The following is a 16697-nucleotide window of genomic DNA, read 5'->3' on the forward strand; positions in this document are numbered from 1 at the left end:
CTGGTTCATTCCTTTGAAGGAAGGAAGAAGATCAACAGAGCAACCACATAAGAAATGATAATTTGTTAAATCTTTTCTCTCCAAGGCACAACCCACTCCTCCAGAAGATTAGATGAGGAAATTTCCTTGGAAGTCTTTAAACTATGCCACATTCATGAGTTACTGGTTATCACCATGGAAAATTCAGCCAGGACACGGTTGGCCATAGGCATTATATTTCGATCATTTCTCGGTCTAATTTTCCCTGACAAAGCAAGTAAGGGAGAAAAGTTGCTAATGTTCAGCTAATAGGCCTATTTAACAGGCAGTGAAATGCAGTAATGTCAGTTTCCAGGAGTCAAAAAATGTTCAGTAGAACTGCTGATTTAAAACCGTTCTGGGGAAATATTAGATGAACCATTTGGCAAAACAAGATGACGTGTTTGAAAAAGGAGGGTTTGGTGTTAGTAGGGAAAAGCTCCCAGCTTGAGAAATATCTAATGGGCAGAGATTAATCCTGAAGCTAAGAATCTGACTTCTATTACAAAGCTAACTTACCAATAAATATGGCCAAAATAGGAAATGACTTAGGCATCAAAAGAAGATATCTTAAAAGGCCTGCCACAGGGCCACTAATTCAAGCACCTGAGATGAATTTACTTGGCCTTAGAAGTTTTTATTTGTTAATAATAGACTTGGTTGTATGTAGCATATTAAGTTAGATTCATCATTAATATCTTAGACTGAATTAATGTATCAGATCTTGCCTGAAATACAGGATTTTGTATGACTGAAATCTGTTTTAATTCTGTTGGGAAGAGTAAAATACAAGGAGGCACTGAATACTACAAGGGAGAGCCATGGATAAGAGAGCCTTGTAGAAGGGTGCAGAGCAAAAACAAAATTAAAGGGGTTTGAACTACACAAATATCCTTATAATACATGGATTACTTTTTTTCCAATAAATACAGTACAGTACTGTAAATGTATTTTCTCTGATTTTTAATCATATTTTTTCTGTAGCTTACTTTATTGTAAGAATACAGTATAATAGATATACCAAATATGTTAAATGTTTTTTGTCTTTTTTTAATAAATTTATTTTTATTGGTGTTCAATTTGTCAACATATAGAATAACACCCAGTGCTCATCCCGTCAAGTGCCCACCTCAGTGCCCGTCACCCAGTCACCCCCAACCCCCTGCCCACCTCCCCTTCCACCACCCCTAGTTCGTTTCCCAGAGTTAGGAGTCTTTCATGTTCTGTCTCCCTTTCTGATATTTCCTACCCATTTCTTCTCTTCTCTTTTTATTATATAGCAATTTTATTTAATGACTCTTCCCACTGAGGATATCATTGCATTATAAACTCCAATGAAAAACAAATTCTGGGTTTGTAGAGGCTGAGGAAATAACTTCTCGGAATGATGTCCAGAGCCAAGAATAAACATCTCCTGGGCCAAGTCTCCGGAACCTATTCGGTTTCTGCTGCCTCTTCACCTTCTCCACATTCAAACCACACAAAATCTACTACGGACACCCCTTGAGGCTGCACATACTTTCCCAATGTGATGGAGGGATCCAGAAAGTATGGCTGGGACAGCATCTTGGTTTCTGCCTCTCCCCCAGGCTCATCATCCAAAGAGCCAACAGAGAGAGGGGCCATGCCCACCACATGCTGCCCAAGGCGGCGGCCAAGGTCTTCCAGGCTTGCTTTGCGCTCAGATGTCTCGCAGACCACCAGGGCCCCGTACTTCCCGAGCTCCAGGTTGTGGAGGGAGGGGCTGTGCATTGCTCCATGGACATAGGAGCCAACATAGAACCCAGCTGGCACCTTCACCCATGCAGCTCGTTTACAAGTCATGTTTTCTCCCAGTTTCCCTATTGCTAAGGCTAGCTGATCCTTGAGGCAGCCTTCTTTCTCAGGCCCAGCTGGAAGTTCAGAGAGCTCAGAGGAATTCAAGAAGCCTTTACTGTACGTGGAGAGTTGATCCTAAAAATATTTCTATTTTTAGTTTTTTAAGAAACCTCCATACTAAGAAAGAACAGCAAATAAAACTACACCAAGCAGAAGAAGAGAGTTAAAGATTCAAGCAGAACCCAATGAAATAGAGACCAGAAGAACCATAGAACAGATCAACAAAACCAGGAGTTGGTTCTTTGAAAGAATTAATAATTGATAAACCATTAGTCAGCCTTATTAAAAACAAAAGAAAAAAGACTCTAATCAAAATAACGAATGAAAAAGGAGAGATCACAACCAATACCAAGGAGTACAAACAATTTTTAAAATACTATGAGCAGCTATACACCAATAAATTAAGCAATCTAGAAGAAATGGACACATTTCTGGAAAGCCAAAAACTACCAAAATTGGAACAGGAAGAAATAGAAAACCTGAACAGGCCAATAACCAGGGAGGAAACTGAAGCAGTCACCAAACCTCCCACGACACAAAAGTCCAGGGCCAGATGGCTTCCCAGGGGAATTCTATCAAACGTTTAAAGAAGAAACAATATCGATTCTACTAAAGCTGTTCCGAAAGGTAGAAAGGGACAGAATACTTCCAAACTCGTTTTATGAGGCCAGGATCACTTAATTCCAAACCCAGACAAAGACCCCACCAAAAAGGAGAATTATATCAATAATTCATCAATATCCCTGATGAACACAGATGCAAAAATTCTCAACAAGATACTAGACCATAGGATCCAACAGTACATTAAGAAGATTATTCACCATGACCAAGTGGGATTTGTCCCCGGAATGCAAGGCTGCTTCAACACTCATAAAGCAATCAATGTGATTGATCATATCCACAAGAGAAAAAACAAGAACGATATGTCCCCTCAATAGATGCAGAAAAAGCATTTGACAAAATACAGCATCTATTCCTGATCAAAACTCTTCAGAGTGTAGGCATAGAAGGAACATTCCTCAGCATCTTAAAGCCATCTGTCAAAAGCCCACAGCAAATATCATTCTCAGTGGGGAAAAACTGAGAGCCTTTCCTCTAAGATCAAGAACATGACAAGGATGTCCACTCTCACCACTGCTATCCAACATAGTACTAGAAACCCTAGCCTCAGCAATCAGGCAACAAAAAGAAATAAAAGAAAATTGGCAAAGAAGAAGTCAAACTTTCCCTCTTCACAGATGACATGATACTGTACCTAGAAAACCCAAAAGACTCCACCCCAAGATTGTCAGAACTCATACAGCAATTCAGCAGTGTGGCAGGATACAAAATCAATGCCCAGAAATCAATGGCATTTCTATACACTAACCACGAAACTGAAGAAAGAGAAATTCAGGAGTCAATCCCTTTTACAATTGCACCCAAAAGCATAAGATACCTAGGAATAAGCCTAACCAAAGAGGTAAAGGATCTATACCCTAAAAAGTACAGAACACTTCTGAAAGAGATTGAGGAAGACACAAAGAGATGGAAAAAATATTCCGTGCTCATGGATTAGAAGAATTAACATTGTGAAAATGTCAATGCTACCCAGGGCAATTTACACATTTAATGCAATCCCAATCAAAATACCATGGACTTTCTTCAGAGAGTTGGAACAAATCATCTTAAGATTTGTGTGGAATCAGAAAAGACCCTGAATAGTCAGGAGAATATTGAAAAAGGAAATATTGAAAATATTGAAAAAGATTATTGAAATAATCCCAAAGCCGGGAGCATCACAATGCCAGATTTCAGGTTGTACTACAAAGCTGTGGTCATCAAGACAGTGTGGTACTGGCACAAAAACAGACACATAGATCAATAGAACAGAAGGGAGAATCCAGAAATGGGCCCTCAACTCTTATGGTCAACTCATCTTTGACAAAGCAGGAAGGACTATCCAGTGGAAAAAGGACAGTATCTTCAATAAATGGTGCTGGGAAAATGGGACATCCACATGCAGAAGAATGAAACTAGACCATTCTCTTACACCATACACAAAGATAAACTCAAAATGGATGAAAGATCTAAATGTGAGACAAGATTCCATCAAAATCCTAGAGGAGAACACAGGCAACACCCTTTTTGAACTCAGCCATAGTAACTTCTTGCAAGATACATCCACGAAGGCAAAAGAAACGAAAGAAAAAAGGAACTATTGGGACTTCATCAAGATAAGAAGCTTTTGCACAGCAAAGGATACAGTCAACAAAACTCAAAGACAACCTACAGAATGGGAGAAGATATTTGCAAATGACGTATCTGATAAAGGGCTAGTATCCAAGATCTATAAAGAACTTTTTTTTTATAAAGAACTTTTTAAGCTCAACACCCAAGAAACAAACAATCCAATCATGAAATGGGCAAAAGACATGAAAAGAAATCTCACAGAGGAAGACATAGACATGGCCAACAAGCACAGAGAAAATGTTCCGCATCCCTTGCCATCAGGGAAATACACATCAAAACCACAATGAGATACCACCTCACACCAGTGAGAATGGGGAAAATTAACAAGACAGGAAACAACAAATGTTGGAGAGGATGTGTAGAAAGGGGAACCCTCTTGCACTGTTGGTGGGAATGTGAACTGGTGCAGCCACTCTGGAAAACTGTGTGGAGGTTCCTCAAAGAGTTAAAAATAGACCTGCCCTATGACCCAGCAATTGCACTGCTGGGGATTTACCCCAAAGATACAGATGCAGTGAAATGCCGAGACACCTGCACCTCAATGTTTATAGCAGCAATGTCCACACTAGCCACTCTGTGGAAGGAGCCTCGGTGTCCATTGAAAGATGAATGGATAAGGAAGATGTGGTTTATGTATACAATGGAATATTCCTCAGCCATTAGAAACGACGAATACCCCACATTTGCTTCAACATGGATAGAACTGGAGGGTATTATGCTGAGTGAAATAAGTCAATCAGAGAAGGACAAACATTATATGGCCTCATTCATTTGGAGAATATAAAAATAGTGAAAAGGAATAAAGGGGAAAGGAGAGGAAATGAGTGGGAACTATCATAGAGGGTGACAGAACATGAGAGACACCTAACTCTGGGAAATGAACAAGGGGTAGTGGAAGGGGAGGTGGGCGGGGGGTGGGGGTGACTGGGTGACAGGCACTGAGGGGGGCACTTGACGGGATGAGCACTGGGTGTTATACTATATGTTGGCAAATCGAACTATTTAAAAAAGATATAAAAAGAAAAAAAGAAAAAAAAAGAAACCTCCATACTATTTTCTTCATGGTCACGCCATTTTGCATTCCCACAAATAGTGCTTTAGTTCCTTTTTCTCCACATCCTTACCAACACTTGTTGTTTCTTGTGTTTTTTATTTTAGCCATTCTGACAGGTGTGAGGTGATATCTCATTCTGTGTGTTTTTTTTTTTTTTAAGATTTTATGTATTTATTCATGAGGGACACAGAAAGCGAGAGGCAGAGACATAGGCAGGGGGAGAAGCAGGCTCCCCTCAGGGAACTGATGTGGGACTCCACCTCAGTACTCCAGGATCACACCCTGAGCTGAAGGCCAATGCAGTGAACCACTCAGCCACCCAGGTGTCCCTCATTGTGGTTTTGATTTGCATTTCCCTGATGATGAGTGATATTGAACATCTTTTCATGTAACTGTTGGCCATTGTATATCATCTTTGGAGAAATGTCTGCTCATATCTTCTGCCCATTTTTAATTGGATTATTTGTTTTTTGGGGTATTGAGCAGTATCAGTTCTTTGTATATTTTTGGAAAGAGACCCTCTATTGGATGTATTATTTGCACATATTATCTCCCACTCTGCAGGTTGTCTTTTAGTTTTCTTGATTCCTTTGCTGTCCAGAAGCTTTTTATTTTGATGTGGTCCCAATAGTTTATATTGTGTTTTTCTTTCCCTTGTCTGAGGAGACCTATATAGAAAAATACTGCTATGGCTTATGTCAGATAAATGACTGCTTGTGTTCACCTCTAGGATTTTTGTGGTTTCAGGTCTCACATTTAGGTCTTTAATCCATTTTTTTCCCCTCATTTTGCCACAGTGTTTTGGTTTTCCTCCTACCTTGCTGACTGGTCTTGCAAGTCTCCTTTTCTGATTCCTTCTTTTCTCCTCGATCTGTAAATATTGGTCTTTGCCTTTATTACTTTATTGACAATTGCATTCAGTTTCAGGACTTTAAAGAATTTATACTCTGATGGCTCTCAAATTTAATCTTCAACTGCACCTCTTTTCTGAACTCAAAAATTGAATCTACCTATTTGAAATATCATTTGGATATCTTATAGTCCTTTTAATATTAATTTTCCTACAACCAACTGATTCCTCTGGGATTTCTTATTCCCTTCCATTTTTTCTATAGAATTTATTACCATTTGATTATATATTTTATTTTCCTGTATATGCAAACAGAGGAATAATTATGTTTACTGCACTAGAAAAGAAGGTTTATGTGAGCAAGAGCTTTTCTTTTTAAATATATGTCCCTCATACCTTAATGGTTCTTGGCATATAATGGGTATACAGTAAATACTTGTTGAATGACTAAGCAAAAGGTTGGCAGTCTATTTGGGGGAAAAGGAAAAATTAAAATAATTAGTTTTTCGTTCTATTGCATAGGTGCAACATTCTCAACAGTACACTTGACAAACTCGATCGATCTTTTACTTCATTCGTATGAGCATATTTGTATAGGAATAAGAATCAGAAATTTTAGCCCTCTTGTCAATCGTTCTCAGTGTCCCTGTTGGTAAGAATTAGTAATCTTTATTCTTCATTCAAGCTCTCTTCTTAAAGGATAACTTTGTATCATGTGAACAAATATTTCTGTTGTGGCATTTCTTTTAAATCTTGATGGTACATTTCTGGTCGTTGACCTCCTCTCCTTGGCTCAATCTGTCAAAGTGACAAGTTGTGTGTAGGCATCTCAAATACCGTGTGGTTGAGGTCTGGCAATCATAAATTTTGATGATTATCTAAAATAATCCTCGCTCAAGGAAGGAGAAAACGAATGGGTAACATTCATTTTTTTCTTTCATTCACTCACACATTGGGTAGATTAGTTTTCACTGCCTGCTATACTCATTCACCACTGGGTTCTATAGCACTACATTTAAGGATCAGAAAACCCCAGTTAATTCCAACTCTGATACTTTCTCTCTGTACATGCTGCTTTCCCAGCTTTATTTTCTGTTCCCTATTAAAGGATTATATACCCCCTACTCCTAAAGACAGTCATGGACATGTGATTTGCTTTAGTCAATGAAATGTCAGCAGATCGTAGTATGCTAAACTCCAGCAAAAGCACAATGGAATATTCCTCAGCCATTAGAAATGACAAATACCCACCATTTGCTTCGACATGGATAGAACTAGAGGGTATTATGCTGAGTTAAGTAAGTCAATCAGAGAAGGACAAACATTATATGGTCTCATTCATTTGGGGAATATAAAAATAGTGAAAGGGTATAAAGGGGAAAGGAGAGAAAATGAGTGAAAATATCAGTGAGGGTGACAGAACATGACAGACTCCTAACTCTGGGAAACGAACAAGGGGTAGTGGAAAGGGAGGTGGGCAAGGGGAAGGGGTGACTCGGTGATGGGCACTGAGGCAGGCACTTGATGGGATGAGCACTGGGTGTTATGCTATATGTTGGCAAATTGAACTCCAATACAAAAATAAATTAAAAAAAAAAGCTTTCAGAGCTACATGGGCTTCTCCTATTGCCATCTTACCTCTGTCTTGCAAATGAGACAGGGCTGCTGCTTCATCTCTGGTCCTGGAATGAAGGAGATAAGAGACAATGGTTGTATAGGTGAGAAATAAACACTTGTTATTAAAATCCACTGAAATTTGGGTTCATTCTGAAGCACGACTTAGTGGCTTTGGAGGAGGGTCGTAGTTTCTCATACACACACTGGGGACAATAATAATATATTCCTTGTCTCTCTCAGTAATGGAGAGGAGCAAATGAAAAATATACATGTGAAAAGTATCACAAAGGTTTACTATGCTATTCACATTATTGTTGGAACTTTAATTATATGCTATTTCAAGATCTAGAGATATCCATGTTTTTTTTTAATCCCTATGCACCAGTCTTTCAATGTAAATAGGATACTTGAGACATTTCACATGGGCAAATTATGCTTTCCTCATTCTTATTTACTTAAATAGGCTGATATTTACATAATTAATGAAGGATATTAGCTGCAAAAACCATATCCTTAAGACTTAATTCCTTTAAGATGATGCCAGCCTCACCTCTGCCCACATGCATTTATTACATAAATCTTATTTCTTTTCTCTTTCCCCTTGCTGTTGCATTATGTTTCATTTACAGAATTTCTAGTTTGTGTCTGATGTCTTAGAACTCTGAGTTAACGTGATAGGTATCCTATGCAGCATGTGTCAGGGGGCATAAGTGGCAGAGGCTGCCCATTGCAGAGATAGGGTGGACACAAGTTTAAGTGCAGCTTCAGATGCTGCCCTCACTTTCCTAACAGAGGAAAGGCATGTCTGTGGTCTGGGAGGAAATGTTGCCCTGAGACCAGTACCTGTGGGCTAGTACCTGTGGTTGGTTATATATGCATATAATTATGCATATATCTTCACAATTTACCATGTACTCTCATTATTCCAATTTTGCAAATGAGAAAATTGAGGCTCGGTACGGTGAAGTTTCTTGTACAAATTGTTGAAATCCAAAAGCAGTTCCATAACCCAAGGCTTCCCACTCCAAATTTCTGTGTCTTTTCTGTCTTATGTTTTATTTGGACATTTCATTTTGTATGTGGTATCCTGGAAAATACAAAGCTAAGTGCTAGTTTTGGCCATGGCATTAAAGCACCTTATTCTTTAACATGTAAATGAATTCAACTTCAGCAAGAACCTCTGAATATGGTTTTTGTGGCAGGGTATTTGAGAAGCAGGCAGAGAAGGCTGGATGGTGATTGTGATTCCAGTTATTGGTTTATGATAAGCACTGGGTGTTGTATGTTAAGTGTTGAGAGTACTGAGCAATGCCCAATGTGATGGGTAGGCTACATTAGTATCTACTGATTCCTTTGCCCCATATGTATTCAGAGATGCAGGAGAAACCTGGATTTTAAGTTACCCAGATGATTCTGATATGTACAGGTTTGAGAACAACTCACCTAATACACTAAAAACTATATTAGGACAATTAGCGATGATTATATTCAGACCTACTATGTTTCAAAGATAGTGTTAAGTGCTAAAGAAAATTCTAAAAACAAAGAGAAATGGTGTTTTCCTTAAAATATAATTACTTTTCTAAAAAGATTTTATTAATTTATTTTAGAGACAGAACACAAGTTGGGGGCAGAGCAGAGGGAGAGGGAAAAGCAGACTCCCAGGACCCAGAGATCATGACCTGAGCCGAAGTCAGACACTTAACCAACTGAGCCATGCAGGTACCCCTTAAAAGGTGCTTATTTAACAACACAGGAAACAACAGGTGTTGGGGAGGATGCAGATAAAGGGGAACCCTCACACTGTTGGTGGGAATGCAAAATGGTGCAACCACTCTGGAAGACAGTATGGAGGTTCTTCAAAAAGTAAAAAAAAAAAAAAAAAAAAAAGGACTACCCTACAATCCAATAATTATACTAATAGGTATCTACCCAAAGGATACATAAATATTGATTCAAAGAGATATGTGCACCTGGATGTTTATAGCAGCATTATCAAGAATAGCCAAATTATGAAGAGAGCTCAAATGTCTATCTATTGATGAATGTGTAAAAGAAGTGGTGTATAGACAATGGAAGGTTACTCAGTCATAAAAAAGAATGAAATTTTGCCATTTGCAATGACATGGAAGAAGCTAGAGAGTAAAATGCTAAGCAAAATAAGTCAGAGAAAGACAAAAAGATGGTTTCATACATGTGGAATTTAAGAAACAAAACAGATGAGCATATGGGGGAAATGGAGGAAAACTAAGAAATAAACTCAACTATAGAGAACAAACTGATGGGTAGTGGAGGGGAATGGGGAGGAGGAATGGGTTAAATAGATTGTGGGGATTAAAGAGAGTATGTGTGATGAGCACCAGGTGTTGTATTTGTGTTGAGTCACTAAATTCTACACTGAAACTAATATTACACTGTATGTCAACTGGAATTTAAATACAAAATTTAAAAGAGAAGTTACTTAGCAAAAGAAGGTAATAAGGTGATTTGTGCATTGTAGAGGTCAGACATTAAATTCCACAGAGACTGATTAAAATTTGTTTGTCAGACTAAGGTATATGCAAATTAAAAATAAATTGGAGTCACCTCCTGGACTTGCCCTGAAATTGCTCATTGTTTTTTTTTTTAACTCTAAAATTTGTAATCTGAATCTCTTATGGTTTTAGAAAAGGAATGGCTTAGACATTTTTTTAAAAAAGATTCTCTCATTCCCCATGAATAGTGATTTCCCATAGAAAATTCATTCTAATTTAAAATATATTTATTTTCATCTCACATATGAATAAAGAGATATACCCAAGGAACTTCAACCATTTCTCAAAGAGGATTGCAATAGTCATTTATAACTAAGAAATGTTTTAACATTTCATATTCATTACAAGTCCTTATCAATATATTTTATTGATTTATACTATTATAAAGAGGAATTGGATTTGACTCAGTTTTTCTTTTCTTTTTTGATGAGTTATTTTTTTGTTGTTCTTTATTTTTATTTATTTTTTTAATAAATTTATTTTTTATTGGTGTTCAATTTGCCAACATATAGACTCAGTTTTTCTTGATATGTGACAAAATGCCTTTTATAATTTACTTGATAAAGAAAAACATCTTATGAACAGAGAAACAGAATTTTAAGTTCTATGAATGGAAATATTTATGTCACTAACCTTTATCTGAGTGACCAGAACTCAGTACAACTTGAGAAAAGAAATTCCTTTCTTGAGGGAGGGGCAAGATGGCAGAAGAGTAGGGTCCCCAAGTCACCTGTCCCCACCAAATTACCTAGATAACCTTCAAATCATCCTGAAAATCTACGAATTCGGCCTGAGATTTAAAGAGAGACCAGCTGGAATGCTACAGTGAGAAGAGTTCGGCTTCTATCAAGGTAGGAAGACGGGGCGGGGGGAAGAAATAAAGAAACAAAAGGCCTCCAAGGGGAGGGGTCCCGCGAGGAGCCGGGCTGAGGCCGGGGCGAGTGTCCCCAGGACAGGAGAGCCCCGACCCGGAGGAGCAGGAGCTGCACCAACCTTCCCGGGCAGAAAGGGGCTCGCAGAGAGTTGGAGCAGGACCCAGGAGGGCGGGGATGCCCTCGGGCTCCCGGGGACACTAACAGACACCTGCGCCCCGGGAGAGTGCGCCGAGCTCCCTAAGGGCTGCAGCGCCCACGGCGGGGCCCGGAGCAGCTCGGGGGGGGGCTCGAGGGCGGCTCCACGGAGGGGGCTGCGGGGCGGGAGCAGCTCGGGGGGCTCGGGGCGGCTCCGCGGAGGGGGCTGCGGGGCGGGAGCAGCTCGGGGGGCTCGGGGGCGGCTCCGCGGAGGGGGCTGCGGGGCGGGAGCAGCTCGGGGGGCTCGGGGGCGGCTCCGCGGAGGGGGCTGCGGGGCGGGAGCAGCTGGGGGGCTCGGGGGCGGCTCCGCGGAGGGGGCTGCGGGGCGGGAGCAGCTGGGGGGGCTCGGGGGCGGCTCCGCGGAGGGGGCTGCGGGGCGGGAGCAGCTCGGGGGGCTCGGGGGCGGCTCCGCGGAGGGGGCTGCGGGGCGGGAGCAGCTCGGGGGGCTCGGGGCGGCTCCGCGGAGGAGGCTGTGGGGCGGGAGCAGCTGGGGGGGCTCGAGGGCGGCTCCGCGGAGGGGGCTGCGGGGCGGGAGCGCGAATCGAACAGCGCAGGCCCCTGAGCACAGGGCGCCAGGACACAGCCCAGTATCCGGCCTCCCGCGGGACGGGCAGAGGCCGGGAGGGCCCAGGACAGCGAGGACGCTCCTGCCCCGAGCTGAGCAGATCAGCGGCCCCGCCCGGAGCCTCCAGGCCCTGCAGACGGAGAGCTCTGGAGCTACTGCGGGGGCTGACTCCAGGGCTCCAGAGCTGCCCCGCCACTGGGGCTGTTCCTCCTGGGGCCTCACGGGGTAAACAACCCCCACTGAGCCCTGCACCAGGCAGGGGCAGAGCAGCTCCCCCAAGTGCTAACACCTGAAACTCACCACAACAGGCCCCCCCCCCAGAAGACCAGCTAGACGGACAAGTTCCAGGGGAAGTCAAGGACTTAAAGCAGACAGAATCAGAAGATACTCCCCCGTGTTTTGTTTCTTGTTTGTTTTTGTTTGTTTTTTGTTTTTGCTTTTTGATTTCTGTTTGCTTCCACCACCCTTTTTTTCCTTTCTTTCTTTTTTTTCTCTTTTTCTTCTTTTTTTCTTTTTTCTTCTTTTTCTTTTTCTCTTTTCTTTCCTTCTTTCTCTCCTCTCTTTTTCTCCTTTTCCCAATACAACTTGTTTTTGGCCACTCAGCACTGAGCAAAATGACTAGAAGGAAAACCTCACCTCAAAAGAAAGAATCAGAAACAGTCCTCTCTCCCACAGAGTTACAAAATCTGGATTACAATTCAATGTCAGAAAGCCAATTCAGAAGCACTATCACACAGCTACTGGTGGCTCTAGAAAAAAGCATAAAGGACTCAAGAGACTTCATGACTGCAGAATTTAGAGCTAATCAGGCAGAAATTAAAAATCAATTGAATGAGATGCAATCCAAACCAGAAGTCCTAACGACGAGGGTTAATGAGGTGGAAGAATGAGTGAGTGACATAGAAGACAAGTTGATGGCAAAGAGGTAAACTGAGGAAAAAAGAGACAAACAATGAAAAGACCATGAGGATAGATTAAGGGAAATAAACGACAGCCTGAGGAAGAAAAACCTACGTTTAATTGGGGTTCCCGAGGGCGTCGATAGCAACAGAGGGCCAGAATATGTATTTGAACAAATCATAGCTGAAAACTTTCCTACTCTGGGAAGAGAAACAGGAATTCAGATCCAAGAAATAGAGAGGTCCCCCCCTAAAATAAATAAAAACCGTTCAACACCTCGACATCTAATAGTGAAGCTTGCAAATTCCAAAGATAAAGAGAAGATCCTTAAAGCAGCAAGAGACAAGAAATCCCTGACCTTTATGGGGAGGAGTATTAGGGTAACAGCAGACCTCTCCACAGAGACCTGGCAGGCCAGAAAGGGCTGGCAGGATATACTCAGGGTCCTAAATGAGAAGAACATGCAACCAAGAATACTTTATCCAGCAAGGCTCTCATTCAAAATGGAAGGAGAGATAAAGAGCTTCCAAGACAGGCAGGAACTGAAATAATAGGTGACCTCCAAACCAGCTCTGCAAGAAATTTTAAGGGGGACTGTTAAAATTCCCCTTTTAAGAAGAAGTTCAGTGGAACAATTCACTAAAACAAGAACTGAATAGATATCATGGTGACACTAAACTCATATCTTTCAATAGTAACTCTGAATGTGAACGGGCTTAATGACCCCATCAAAAGGCACAGGGTTTCAGACTGGATAAAAAAGCAGGACCCATCTATTTGCTGTCTACAAGAGACTCATTTTAGACAGAAGGACACCTACAGCCTGAAAATAAAAGGTTAGAGAACCATTTACCATTCAAATGGTCCTCAAAAGAAAGCAGGGGTAGCCATCCTTATATCAGATAAACTAAAATTTACCCCGAAGACTGTAGTGAGAGATGAAGAGGGACACTATCTCATACTTAAAGGATCTATTCAACAAGAGGACTTAACAATCCTCAAAAATATGCCCTGAATGTGGGAGCTCCCAAATATTTAAATCAATTAATAACCAAAGTGAAGAGGTACTTAGATAATAATACAATTATACTTGGTGACTTCAATCTAGCACTTTCTATACTCGATAGGTCTTCTAAGCACAACATCTCCAAAGAAACGAAAGCTTTAAATGATACACTGGACCAGATGGATTTCACAGATATCTACAGAACTTTACATCCAAATTCAACTGAATACACATTCTTCTCAAGTGCACATGGAACTTTCTCCAGAATAGACCACATACTGGGTCACAAATCGGGTCTGAACCAATACCAAAAGATTAGGATCGTCCCCTGCATATTCTCAGACCATAATGCCTTGAAATTAGAACTAAATCACAACAAGAAGTTTGGAAGGACCTCAAACACGTGGAGGTTAAGGACCATCCTGCTAAAAGAGGAAAGAGTCAACCAGGAAATTAAGGAAGAATTAAAAAGATTCATGGAAACTAATGCGAATGAAGATAAAAACCTTTCAAAATCTTTGGGATGCAGCAAAAGCAGTCCTAAGGGGGAAATACATTGCAATACAAGCATCCATTCAAAAACTGGAAAGAACTCAAATACAAAAGCTCACCTTACACATAAAGGAGCTGGAGAAAAAATAGCAGATAGATCCTACACCCAGCAGAAGAAGAGAGTTAATTAAGATTCGAGCAGAACTCAACGAAATCGAGACCAGAAGAACTGTGGAACAGATCAACAGAACCAGGAGTTGGTTCTTTGAAAGAATTAATAAGATAGATAAACCATTAGCCAGCCTTATTAAAAAGAAGAGAGAGAAGACTCAGATTAATAAAATCATGAATGAGAAAGGAGAGATCACTACCAACACCAAGGAAATACAAATAATTTTAAAAACATATTATGAACAGCTATACGCCAAAAAAATTAGGCAATCTAGAAGAAATGGAGGCATTCCTGGAAAGCCACAAACTACCAAAACTGGAACAGGAAGAAAACCTGAAAAGGCCAATAACCAGAGAGGAAATTGAAGCAGTCATCAAAAACCTCCCAAGACACAAATGTCCAGGGCCAGATGGCTTCCCAGGGGAATTCTATCAAACATTTAAAAAAGAAACCATACCTATTCTACTAAAGCTGTTTGGAAAGATAGAAAGAGATGGAGTACTTCCAAATTCGTTCTATGAGGCCAGCATCACCTTAATTCCAAAACCAGACAAAGACCCCACCCAAAAGAAGAATTACAGACCAATATCCCTGATGAACATGGATGCAAAAATTCTCAACAAGATACTAGCCAATAGGATCCAACAGCACATTAAGAAAATTATTCACCACGACCAAGTAGGATTTATCCCCGGGACACAAGGCTGGTTCAACACTCGTAAAACAATCAATGTGATTCATCATATCAGCAAGAGAAAAACCAAGAACCATATGATCCTCTCATTAGATGCAAAGAAAGCATTTGACAAAATGCAGAATCCATTCCTGATCAAAACTCTTCAGAGTGTAGGGTTAGAGGGAACTTTCCTCGACATCTTAAAAGCCATCTACGAAAAGCCCACAGCAAATATCATTCTTGATGGGGAAGCACTGGGAGCCTTTCCCCTAAGATCAGGAACAAGACAGGGATGTACACTCTCACCACTGCTATTCAATATGGTACTAGAATTCCTAGCCTCAGCAATCAGGCAACAAAAAGAAACAAAAGGCATTCAATTGGCAAAGAAGAAGTCAAACTCTCTCTCTTCGCCAATGACATGATACTCTACATAGAAAACCCGAAAGCCTCCACCCCAAGATTGCTAGAACTCATACAGCAATTCTGTAGCGTGGCAGGATACAAAATCAATGCCCAGAAGTCAGTGGCATTTCTATACACTAACAATGAGACTGAAGAAAGAGAAATCAAGGAGTCAATCCCATTTACAATTGCACCCAAAAGCATAAGATACCTAGGAATAAACCTAACCAAAGAGGTAAAGGATCTATACCGTAAAAACTATAGAACACTTCTGAAAGAAATTGAGGAAGACACAAAGAGTTGGAAAAATATTCCGTGCTCATGGATTGGCAGAATTAATATTGTGAAAATGTCAATGCTACCCAGGGCAATTTACACGTTTAATGCAATCCCTATCAAAATACCATGGAATTTCTTCAGAGAGTTAGAACAAATTATTTTAAGTTTGTGTGGAATCAGGAAAGACCCCGAATAGCCAGGGGAATTTTACAAAAGAAAACCATATCCGGGGGCATCACAATGCCAGATTTCAGGTTGTACTACAAAGCTGTGGTCATCAAGACAGTGTGGTACTGGCACAAAAACAGACACATAGATCAATGGAACAGAATGGAGAACCCAGAAGTTGACCCTGAACTTTATGGTCAACAAATATTCTATAAAGGAGGAAAGACTATCCATTGGAAGAAAGACAGTCTCTTCAATAAACGGTGCTGGGAAAATTGGACATCCACATGCAGAAGAATGAAACTAGACCACTCTCTTGCACCAGACACAAAGATAAACTCAAAATGGATGAAAGATCTAAATGTGAGACAAGATTCCATCAAAATCCTAGAGGAGAACACAGGCAACACCCTTTTTGAACTCAGCCACAGTAACTTCTTGCAAGATACATCCACGAAGGCAAAAGAAACAAAAGCAAAAATGAACTATTGGGACTTCATCAAGATAAAAAGCTTTTGCACAGCAAAGGATACAGTCAACAAAACTAAAAGACAACCTACAGAATGGGAGAAGATATTTGCAAATGACGTATCTGATAAAGGGCTAATATCCAAGATCTATAAAGAAATTATTAAACTCAACACCAAAGAAACAAACAATCCAATCATGAAATGGGAAAAAAGACATGAAGAGAAATCTCACAGAGGAAGACATAGACATGGCCAACAAGCACATGAGAAAATGCTCCACATCACTGGCCATCAGGGAAATACACATCAAA

General features: G+C 40.6%; 1 pseudogene; it reads right to left on the minus strand.

Annotated features, from left to right (window-relative positions):
• Positions 1-1285: 1285 nt before the first annotated feature.
• Positions 1286-16697, minus strand: part of LOC140620637 (elongation factor Ts, mitochondrial pseudogene) — a 109278-nt pseudogene continuing 93866 nt past the window's right edge.

This window comes from Canis lupus, chromosome 29 (assembly GCF_048164855.1).
Source record: "Canis lupus baileyi chromosome 29, mCanLup2.hap1, whole genome shotgun sequence".
In the NCBI taxonomy this organism is placed as follows: domain Eukaryota; kingdom Metazoa; phylum Chordata; class Mammalia; order Carnivora; family Canidae; genus Canis; species Canis lupus.